The 10,310-nt window shown below is 32.6% G+C and overlaps 1 non-coding gene across 1 annotated transcript; it reads left to right on the top strand.

The window, feature by feature from the left end:
- The first annotated feature begins 3,015 nt into the window (after positions 1-3,015).
- On the top strand, positions 3,016-3,156 carry LOC119618727 (U4 spliceosomal RNA). Its single transcript, XR_005235088.1, has one exon. It is a non-coding gene; the product is annotated as a U4 spliceosomal RNA (small nuclear RNA).
- Positions 3,157-10,310: the final 7,154 nt, after the last annotated feature.

Here is a 10,310-nt window from a genome sequence, read left to right as displayed (position 1 = left end):
CTCCATATATGATGAAATATATACTTAATATACATACATTTAATACAAATATGTAACTGATTATTCATATGACAAAATGTACAGAGAAAAATCTGTATTCATATTTTAACATGTATTAAAGTGATTATAATTTACTTACATTTTTGTGGATTAACAAAGGAGTAAACTTTCTTTACATTACTATATTTTAGTGTAGATACAAATAAGTGTGGTTTATTTATTTTTATTTTTTAGAAAATGCTTATTCTTTTAGAAATGCTCATTACTTATCTGATAATTTTTTAAAAATGCTCTGGAATACTCATAGGTTTCAGAAAGCACTGGCTTCTCATGCTTTAGTTATCCAAGTTTCTACGGGGAAGTAATTTTTCTGTTAAGTCTTAATACTTTTCCATTGTAGTTCACCTTTTCATTAAAATCTCTTGGATTAAACAAAACAGAAAGAAATGTCTTATCTAATGCCATTCTCTGAGTTACATTGCAATAATATGCACACAATAAAGTAGTTTACTTACCAAGACATGAAAACTGCTTTTCAGCTAGAAATACAAATGTTCTCCTTGATTGAGTTTTAATGAAGATGGATACATACATCTGCAAATGTATAGAGAGAAAGAGAGAACGCAGAGTGCAAGTAAATGCATTTATGAGCCAGCAAGATGTGCAGGTTTTCTTTGCCTGATATTATTGTAACCCATGAGTTTGGATGTAAGTGAAGCATTAGTCTTACAGAGCAGCTTTTCCTACCACTCCATTTCTCTTCTTTTCAGCCCAGCGTTAAGCTTTCAAACCAAGCCCTCTTTTACAGATTATCTGATCTAACTATATCAGCCTTTTCTCAGCAATGAATATAAATGTTACATTATTATTTTCTGAAGTGTAATATTTACCACCCATGCTCACTTTCTCTTTTTTATTTAGCCAAATATAGCTGTCTTTTGGTCTTTACAGACCACATCCATCCATCCCCCTAACCATGAATGGATAGGCTTAGATTCAGTTTCTTCACCCTAGCAATTTTGCCTGCTCTTCTGTAAATTTAAATTTGAATTCTTGCTTTGAGATTACTGCACAAGCCTGACAATCAAATAAAACATAGTCCTTCTTCTATAAAGTGCTATTTTCTTACACACATCCAAACACATACACCCACAAACCCTTATACATGCGTGTATTCCACCAAATTATATATTAGAGTTATCTTTATTTAGCACAAAGTCTCTCCCAAAATATGACTACCAAAATTATTAATAGTCTTTTACAAGATGAATAAAATAAGACAATTTAATATTTAGAGCTGATGCCTTTTATCTTTAGCATTTTGTAATGTTTTTTTTCCTTGACAATCTAATTTCTTCCCCACAGTTCACCAAGGTGGTAAACTATAAATGAAGTAGAAAGGTATGACAATCATATTACAAAATATTGAAAAAGTTAAAGTAGTAAAGCACCTTTCCCAGGATATAAGAGACATTAAGATTTTGGTATTTTATATTAGTGAACAGATTACATTGAAAAAGGTAAATGGCACAACAAAAAGTCATTATTTTTAAACAGAAAGTTCATGAGGATTCTATATGACAATCTTGCTTTTGGTCTGGAATCTTAAATAATATTTTTATAATAATTTTACCTTAATTTAATTTAAGCACAGCTAGAATTTATGTATGCATACATGCTTATGATTTAAATATATCTATATTTATCTCACACTTTAATATAGCATCTATCTAGAATCACCGTAATATAGTATATTGTGAATACAAAATTCTTTATATTAATGTAAGATTTTTGATGTCTTTGGGGGTTACATTCTGTATGATAGAATCCTAACTAGTTTTATTATTAAGAGTTCAAAGAGCTTTTTAGCGGTGACAGTCCTTCCTGGATATTTATGTTGAAGTTTGATCTCACTTACGTTTCACTATAGCCACGTTCTCTTGCCCTAAGATCCAGATTATTACAGCAGACGTTAGTCAATGCTCTCAAAGACTTCTAAGCCTGAGGACTTAATGAACGTGGCAGTCTAAACACAGGAATTTGTCTAATTGATTATTTCCCAAGATGACAGGGAATGCAATTTAAGGACAAACTTTTACAGCAAGTTGCAATGAAATTTACATTCATTAATTCAAAAGCATTACTTTAACATCTAGTATCTGATGGGGCATTGTTCCAGACAAGCAATTCTCAAAGTATGAACCATGTTACAATACAGGGGTCCTAGAGATTTTAGAAAAATCATAATAATAATATGATATCTGCTTTTTCCACTTTCCACATCTCAAGAGTATAAAGTCTTCTAGTGAAGTCTTCCAGGAGCTGAATGATATATTATATCCAAAAGATTGTATATAAAGACAGATATGAGAATCCAGCTGCCTTCTAGAAAGCCAGACATTAAAGGGATGCACAAAAATATAATATAAAGCCACTATTTCTCCATAAACATTTTTGTTTGGGAAAGTCTAATCTTTTAGATAAGTTATTTTTGCTATCATGTGTAATTATAGTTAATGAATAACTGGAATAGAATAACTAAGTTTAAATATTGCTAAGTTTGAATTCCTAATACCATACATTTTGACAGCTATACACAAAAATGACATGTGGATTCATTCATAATATTTAAGGATATAAAGGGGTTCTGACACCAAAAGATTTGTGAGCTGCTGTTCTAGGTTCTAGAATCTTAATGTTAATCAGTTTTCTTCTCTTGTTCTCGTGAATCCATGATGAAAGTAGTATAGAATGATCCTTACCTATATTACTGTTATTTCCTATTTTAAGCTTTGAGAAAAACTTGTTTTCAACTTTCAAGCAGTTCATGCCAGTTCCCGGAATAAAAAGAACATCTGGGGAAAATCCCAATTAGTGTTGTTTTGTCCTAGTTCTCTTATTTCCAATTTTTCCTTAGAGATACAAACGAAAGACCCCTAATTATAGATTTTAAAGTTTTCCTTATCCTCTTCCATTTGGCTATTAGGTGATTATACTGTGTAAAAACTGAGCTCCAGCTTTGCGCAGCAGAAATATTGTAGCTGATGAGGTTTATCTGAGGCACAAATATTGCTAATTCAAAAACTTTCCCAATACCCCGTCATGACGACTTAAAATATGGTCAACCTCGGCAATTTTCGACAGTCTCTACAGAGAATGAACCATCTTTGTTTAAAAAAAATGAAAGAAATGAAAACAAACAAAAATCTTAGCTCCATGTAAAGGACTTTACATCTAAATTTGTATTCAGTGTACGGTCACTTAATTTTACAAACCTCCTCCATTTAACTTGCCCAGCTGTGTAATTAACGATGGTGCAATAGGCAGTTCTAAGACCCTGACAAGTCTAAGCCATGTAATTAATGGTGGTGCAATAAGCAGTTCTAAGACCCTTACAAGTCAAATTACAAGTCTTCAGACCCTTACATGTCTAAGACCCTTACAAGTCTAATTCTTTTGCGTTTTTTTGTTTTATATTTACTGACCCACAAGGCAATATACAACCATACTGTAATAGACAAATTATTTAATTCCAGGCCTCGTCCACTTTTTTTTTTTTTCATTGTGTTTTCTGGCTCTTCCACTGATTTGTACACATGCCTTTTTTCTCACAAATACTTTCTCATTCTGGCATCAAGAGAAACCATTTTCCACAAGCTTTGGAGAGAGACTACCTTGGTTGGAAGCCCAGCTTGGCCATGAATTACTTATTTGATCTCTGGCATGTTATCAGCATTTCTAGATCACTAGTGTTTCATCAATGAAATGAAAATAATTAGAGTATCTCTCATAAATTTATTATTAGAACCATATGGATGAAGGCATGAAATGATTTTATAAACATGCTAGAACAATGAAAAATTACAAGAAATGCTTGTTGTTATGACATTTTTGTTTTATTGTTTAGTCACCAAACCTGATGACTTTCATTTCTGCCAATGGAATGTCTCTGTATTCTGACAATCATTCAGTCTAAAATATACATTAATGTTTTCTTTGTAAACTTGTATACAAGTTACTTATCAAACAGAGCAGGCTAAGGCCGACTGGTGTTGGAATTTTTTTAATGAATACTATCTTTTGTTATTTGGATTTTTAAATTTCAGATATTAGTTATGCTCTTTAAGCCGACATAAAAATAATATTTTGGTATATTTTTAATGTGAAAGCTGAAATTTGGAATCAAGATGTTTTTAAGCAAAGAAAAAAAGGATATGCAACCAATCAAATCAAATCAAACATTCGATTAAAATTATAAAATAATTTCATGTGAAAATCCTAATTCCAATTTTGTCGTGGACTAAGGTACCTCTTACTAATATGAAATTTGATTAAAATATAAATTATTATTTGAACTAATCCAAACCTAGAAAAAGTACAAAAGCATCAAAATGAAAACAGATTTGAATGTTTGTTTTATTGATAATTATTCCATTAATCACTTCCAAACTTGAATATTTTAAAAATAAAACTCAGCCTCATGTATTTAGCTTTTTGTTTGCTTGTTTGTTTAAAAGTAAGCTCAGCTGGACAGGAAAATAATTTTAGCAGGAAGAACCTTTAGCTAAGAACTAGTCTACCTGTCCTTGAACTTTAGACCTTATATGTTCCAAAGTTATTTCAATCAATTTTAAAATCTGTGCATCAGGAAAGTAATAATACGCTTTATTGTATGGGTTAAGTCTCACAAATAATGCACTTGCCTGTATATGAGTTCTTTCACTTATTCAGTTCTTTTCTTAAAATATGATCTCCTCAGAGAAGACTTGATGACCACCTGTCATTAATAGCTGCCTTCACTCTCTTCATCTTAGTCTGATTTGTTTTTTCCACAACAACTTTAACTCCTGAAAAACTGTATTTCTTAATGTGTTTATTGTTTATTATCTATCTCACTAGATTGTAAACTCAGTGAAAGCAGGGGTTTGTTTCTGTACTCTGCTATACATAGTTCCAGCTTCTAAAAGCAGTCCTGGTATACAACAGGTTCCTAAGAAATATTTGTCCAATGAATAGAGGAATGAATGTATTTAGAAGGAGAATCTTGTTAAACATTTTTAGAAGCATTTAAAATGTTTTAGATGATATCTTAAGATATAATTTTATTATATTAACTCAAATTTGCAAGACTGCACAAATAAAAGTAATGAATATATGTATATTTTAAAAAATGGGTATTCTGATTTAATGGATGTGAGCATAACTTATTTCAGAGTTTATTTATATTTAACTATCTTCCTTATAAAATACAATGAAGTTATGAAAAGTACAGGTCAATCATATTTTAAAATATTTAAGAAAAATTTAAAAGTTGCTAATTCATCCATTTTTTTTTTTTGAAATATATGTTTTAAAATCTCAAAATAAGCACCCATTTAACTAAGTAAATATGAGTGCTAGTCATTACTGGTCAGTTACATTTTTTTCACGTTGAAAATTGTACTCAAAGTTTGAAAATAGACTACATAACTGCAAAACTTTAAATAAAATATATGTGCATTCGCTACAAGTCTACCAATTGAAATTAACAATTACAACTGCTTTTAAATAATATCTACCATTTAAAATGTCATATTTTCATTTGTTTAAATTCTAGGATTTATTTTTCTTGAGTTATAACAACACCCCCATTTATTATGTCACAGTTTTTATAGATCAGAAGTCAGGCAGCATGTAACCGCTTCTCTGTTCAGGGTATTACAAGGCTAAAACCAAGTATTAAGCCGGATTGCATTCTCATCTGGAGTATAGAAGCCATTTTTAAAGTTGAAAACGTATGGATACCTAAATAATCTTTCTGTACTCCTTGTTATTTGATACTTTATTTTAGTGAGTTATCTAACCCTCCTGAAATTTATTAAACTTTTCTCTATTCTGTGTCCTATAACTTTCCATCACTTTATTTCTCATCCTATTGCCAAATACTACACTCAACTTAAAAAGTCTTAACTGCAAATGTTTCTGTGTTTTTAATTTCTAGAATTATAATAGCTATCTCACTTCTCACAATATATTTAATATTTGAAAAAATGATTTTTGAGTTATAAAGTACTTTTAAAACTTTGAAGTATTTGACATTTTAAAATAGAAAGATGTTTATCATGAGACTCATAACTATTTGATTTTTAATAATCCTCTAAGAACTGTTTACACAAAACATTCTTTTTTTAAAAAATTCAACGGATTTTTTGGGAAGAGGTGGTGTATGGTTACATAAATAAGTTCTCTAGTGGTGATTTCTGAGAGTTTGGTGCACCCATCACCCGAGCAATGTACACTGTCTCCAATTAGTAGTGTTTTATCCCTCACTTCCCTCCCTCCCTTTCCCCCGAGTCCACAAAGTCCACTGTATCATTCGTATGCCTTTGCATCCTCAAAGCTCAGCTCCCACTTGTGAGTGAGAATATACGATCTTTGGTTTTCCATTCCTGAGTTACTTCACTTAGAATAATGGTCTGCAATTCCAGCCAGATTGCTGTGAATGCCATTATTTCATTCCTTTTTGTAGCTGAGTAGTATTCCATTTTTAAAATATATATATATATAATATATATAAATATATATATATTTCCATTTTATATAACACTTGTTGATTAATGGTCATTTGGCTTACTTCTATACTTTTACAATTATGAATTTTGCTGCTATAAACATGTATGTGCAAGTATCTTTTTCGTACAATAACTTCTTTTCTTGTGGGTAGGTACCCAGGAGAGGGATTGCTGAATCAAATGGTAGTTCTGTTTTTCATTCTTTAAGAAATCTACACACTGTTTTCCATAGTGTTTGTACTACTTTACATTCTTCCCACAGGCAGTGTAAAAGTGCTCCCTTTTCACCACATCGCCAACATCTAGTGTTTAAATTTTTTTTTTTTTTTTAATTGTCATTCTTTCAGGAGTAAGGTAATATTGCATTGCTGGTTTCTTTTTCTTTTTTTTTCTTTCTTTTTTTTCTTTTTTTTTTTTTTTTTTTTTGAGACGGAGTCTCGCTCTGTCACCCAGGCTGGAGTGCAGTGGCGCAATCTCGGCTCACTGCAAGCTCCGCCTACCAGGTTCCCGCCATTCTCCTGCCTCAGCCTCCGGAGTAGCTGAGACTGCAGGCGTCCGCCACCACACCCGGCTAATTTTGCTTTTGTATTTTTAGTAGAGACGGGGTTTCACCGTGTTAGCCAGGATGGTCTCGAACTCTTGACCTCTGACCTCATGATCCACCCGTCTCAGCCTCCCAAAGTGCTGAAATTACAGGCGTCAGCCACTGCACCCAGCCTGTTGGTTTCTTTTTTTGACATCTGTCACCCAGGGTGGAGTGTCCGCCTCCTGGGTTCAATCAGTTCTCCTGCCTCAGGCTCCCAAGTAGCTGGAATTACAGGTATGGGACACCACACCCAGATAATTTTTGTACTTTTAGTAGAGATTAGGTTTCACCATGTTGGTCAGTCTGGTCTCGAAATCCTGACCTCAAAAGATCCACCCACCTCGGCCTTCCAAAGTGCTGGGATTACAAGTGTGAGCCACTGCACCTGGCTTGCATTGTGGTTTTGACTTGCATTTCTTTGATCATTAGTGATGGTGAGCATTTTTTCATATGTTTGTTGCCATTTGTGTATCTTCTTTTGAGAATTGTCTGTTCATGTCCTTTACCCACTTTATGATAAGATTGTTTTTATCTTGCTGATTTGTTTGAGTTACTTTACATTCTGGATATTAGTTCTTTATCAGATGTATAGATTGCCAACATTTTCTCCCAATATGTGGGTTGTCTGTTTACGCTGCTGATTGTTTCTTGTGCTGTGTGGAAGCCTTTTAGTTTAATTAAGCCTCATCCATTTATTTTTAGTTTTGTTGCATTTGCTTTTGGGTTCTTGGTCATGAAGTCTTTGCCTAATCCAACGTCTAGAAGGATTTTTCCAATGTTATCTTCTAGAATTTTTATGGTTTCAGATCTTAGATTTAAGTCCTTGATCCATCTTGAGTTGATTTTTATATAAGATGAGAAATGAGGATCCAGTTTTGTCCTTCTACATGTGACTTTCCAATTATTCCAGTACCATTTGTTGAATAGGGTGTTGTTTCCCCACTTTATGTCTTTGTTTGCCTTGTCGAGGATTAGTTGGCTCTAAGTGTTTGGGTTTATTTCTGGGTTCCCTATTCTGTTCCATTGATCTATGTCTATGTGCCTATTTTTATACAAGTACCACGCCATTTTGCTGACTATGGGTTGCCTGGTGTGAAACCCACTTGATAATGGTGGCTTATCTTTTTGATATGCTGTTGGATTCAGTTAGCTGGTATTTTCTTAAAGATTTTTCCATCTATATTCATCAAGGATATTGGTATTCTTTTTTTGTTTTGTCCTTTCCTGGTTTTGGTATTAGGGTAATACTGACTTCATAGAATGATATTAGAAAGATTTCGTCTTTCTCTGTCTTATGGAATAGTATCAACAGGATTGGTATCCATTCTTTTTCAAATGTCTAATAGAATTCAGCTGTGAATTCATCTTGTCTGTACTTTTTGTTGGCAATTTTACCCTTTTATATACGCAAGCAGATAGGCCCCATTACATACATTTTCTCAAGAGAAGCAGTAACTAGTCCTCAAGTAAGAGGACTTAATGGCATCTTTTATTACACATTCTAAATTTATATAGAAATTGGGGTAACATCTATGTTAGCACCATTGAGCAACCATAGTTAACAATAATTTATTGTATATTTTATAATATCTAAGAGAGGATTTGAGATGTTTCCCCCAAAAAAGATAAATGTTTACAGTGACAGTTATCCCAATTACCCTGATGTGATCATTACACATTTTATACTTCTACCAAAATATAGTATATATTTTATAAATATATACAACTATTATGTATCCATAAATTAAAAAACAATCTTCTTAATCTCAAATAGAGTCAAATGATAAACTAAGAAACAGAGGCAAATATAGTATATGTGTTTTTGGGCAAACTGTTAGTTTTGAAAATAAATAAAAACACAAATATAACATACATTGGATTAGACCTCTAAAGGAAGCAGTATGTTTCAATTGAAGAATTACTCCCTTTACTTTTACTTGTTTCTTTCTCTGCCCTTCTTATTGTGATCTCAGGTGCCACAATTATATCTGCAACCCAGACCTCTGTGAAGGCATGTTGGTGAAGGCCCAAAGTCATTAAATTTTGAACAGATGTTTATCATTTGACGCAACACCAATGTTGACGACATTAGTTACTGTCACAATGACACTGACTTGTCCAAGGGCACTGGTGGAAATGGAGAAAAATTAATGACAAAACATTTGCAGAGAACTTACTATACTTACTGTGCATCAGTCACTGTGTTCAATACTTTGCCAGAATCTCCTAATAACAGCTCTGAGATACAGTTTCTATCAATAATTTACATTACTGTATAGATTTAAAAAAATTGGGGCTTATTCAAGATCATACTGATAATAAGTTATGGATCCAGGATGTGGGTCCAATTGATACGTGGCCAGAGCCTGCGTACTGTGCAGATTCTCAGGTGTTATACTTGCCTAGTGTCCCCATCACTGTATGTGTGTATGTCTTGTAAATTGATGAAGCCACGTTGCCTCTGCTGACACTTCACATTGGCTGTGCTCTCCTCTTAGAAACAGCTCACCTCAATCATGCAAATTTCAACAGATTAAAACCTTAACACCCTCCTAATCTAATAACCTTTGTTATACGTCATTAATAAAACATCTCCTTTGGTTTGACTTTGATTTGCAGTGTCTGTCCTTAAAACTTAGGCATAATGAAAGCATCCAAACTGGCAAGAGGCAGCCATCATGAACTCTTCAAAATTTCTTCACTCTATTTTCCTTTTTCTTAGAAAACTCCTGAGTTCTCCCTGAAAGGAGACTAAAGAACAATCCTCTCCAGATGCGTCTGAATCCTAAAATGAACTTAAGGTATGTCTAAGAAGGTTCCACAAGAATTCCTAAAGTAGACTCCTAAAATATTTTGTATTACAATATTTAATGTAGTATTTATACTACATTGTGTATAAATTGCTACTTGTTGGGAAATTTTGACTTATTGTCTTGTTCTCTTCATTTTTAGATTTTTAATGCATAGGAAAATGAATTGTTTAATTCTTAATACCAAATATTTGATGAGAATCTACAGAGGAATTAAAAATATATTTGTTACTCTCATTCTAAAACTTAGCTATATGCTTTAGCTTTTCAGATACAATTGTGAAAGACATAGTACACATTGCTCTTTTGAAAAGTTTGAGTAAAATAAAATAATGAAAATGCAAATATTTAAACTAATAAGCT

This window comes from Chlorocebus sabaeus, chromosome 2 (assembly GCF_047675955.1).
Source record: "Chlorocebus sabaeus isolate Y175 chromosome 2, mChlSab1.0.hap1, whole genome shotgun sequence".
Taxonomy (NCBI): domain Eukaryota; kingdom Metazoa; phylum Chordata; class Mammalia; order Primates; family Cercopithecidae; genus Chlorocebus; species Chlorocebus sabaeus.
This window is presented reverse-complemented; position numbering and strand designations above follow the sequence as displayed.